Source organism: Bidens hawaiensis, unplaced genomic scaffold, assembly GCF_021521415.1.
Source record: "Bidens hawaiensis isolate Kalapana, Puna unplaced genomic scaffold, B.hawaiensis_p1.1 tig00020798_1, whole genome shotgun sequence".
NCBI classification, from domain to species: domain Eukaryota; kingdom Viridiplantae; phylum Streptophyta; class Magnoliopsida; order Asterales; family Asteraceae; genus Bidens; species Bidens hawaiensis.
The window spans coordinates 158,356-160,218 of record NW_027493203.1 but is presented as its reverse complement, the minus strand read 5'-3'; positions in this window follow the sequence as shown (position 1 = coordinate 160,218).

Here is a 1,863-nt window from a genome sequence, read left to right as displayed (position 1 = left end):
CATAAACACGAACTTTATCTATTGTTCATCTCAGTTTAAACATTTAATGTAACATTCATAGAAACCTGAAACCGAGGGAAGGCATAGTTTCGCATATTGATTTAAACTCGTTTAATTTCTTTAGTTCTTTTTGTTAATCAAAACCAAACAACCAAATATTTCAATTTACTTTTGCACTTAGTTTAATAAGAGTAATTACTGTGCTACTTAATAACACACTTTCCACAAACTCCCTGTGTTCGATACCCGCTTACTGCTATCTATTTAGTTGTATTCGGTTTATGTTGAGTGAGTTTCGACCTCACGTCACTTTCAATGAATCCACTGAGAAAGAAGATTCTACTGATGAATCTGATGATAAAAGTGACAATGAACAAGGTAAAGCTGATGAAGAGGCTAATGTTGTGTCCCCACAAGTGACAATAACTGAAGAACAAAGGGCAAACATTCAGCAGAGCTTGATCGATGCTAAAAGGAAAAATCCTTTGGTTATCAAACTGATGGGTCTTGGAATAAGTTTGGAAAGCTTATCTTCTTTAAATGATGATGAACTACAAAGAAGATTAAACAAAGAAAGGGACACCATTAGGAAACTGATACAGCAAAAGAAAAAGATGGCTAGATGTATAGAGACTATCTGAGAAAACATGGCTATTCTGAAAAAGAGTTGACCCATTTCAAGTTTGAACAGCTCAGATATGCTTACAATAACACTAGAGAAGAATTCAAAGAAAAATTTGTAAGAGAAAATGAACTGGCTGAAAAACTTGAAGCTCTGAGAAAGAAATTTGATGGAAAATGTGGTTACTTAATGGATAAGAAAATGGCACGAGAAGCAGTGGATAGCCTGACTAAGGCTGCAGTTAAGTCACTCTACAACAAGCTTCAAAAGAAAGATCAATTGAGGAGAGTGCAAACTGAGCCATCCATTGTATAGTCAAGGGAAGAACAGTCTGAGCCTCCCAAGAAGAAAAGAATAATTATGACATTGAGGAAGAAATAGGAGGCTGAGAAAGAATCTAAGAAGGCTGAAATGGATGAAACCCCAATCCTAGTGGAATTGAAACTTGAACCTATGGATGAACCTATTGTTCCTTGGGAAAATGCAGAAATGATATAGATTCTCAGGGGGGTAATGGTAAATCAAAAGGGAATGGAGGAGAATGCCTTTGATGCATTAGATAAGCATGAATTGAAAGAGCTGTTTTACTTGCAAAAGGCTGAATGGGAAAACGTCCTCTTGGAGGGTGAAAATCCCCGAAGTTTCGTTGAGGGGAGATTTGTGCCAGCAGGATTAATGAATAATCCAAGGGTAATTCAAATGATTATTAGACTGTGCAAAGATGCAGGTGAAAACTTTGCAGATCTGATGAACTACCCTGCTGAATTGATTAAGTCAATGTATGTGAAATCATTTGCAATATCTAGGCCTACCAAACCTATGAAGTCTATCCCAACCAGGCCCTCGGCCTCGAGGATACATCCATCAGAAAATATGGGAGAGTAAAGTTGAGCCGGATTGCAAAGAGAAACAGGACCACAATCCAATGTGGATCTTCCAAGAACTCTTTTCTATGACTCAGTCTCTCAGTCACTGAAAGTAATTATGCAGAGTAAACAACTGAGAGATATTATCTTTAGAGAAGATTTTGCTGACTATTCGAGGGAGCAGTTGGAGAAGATGGTTACACTAAATTTATATGATTATCATGATAGGAACATGTTGGCAGGGAGACAGCAAAATGAACTCTCAATGTATTTGAAAAGTGAAACTGACAAGGGGTTCCCATTTTTGAAGGAAAAGAAAAAGTGGAAGCTGACAAAGCATGACAGAACCAGAAGAGGAACTAAAACGAAAAATAT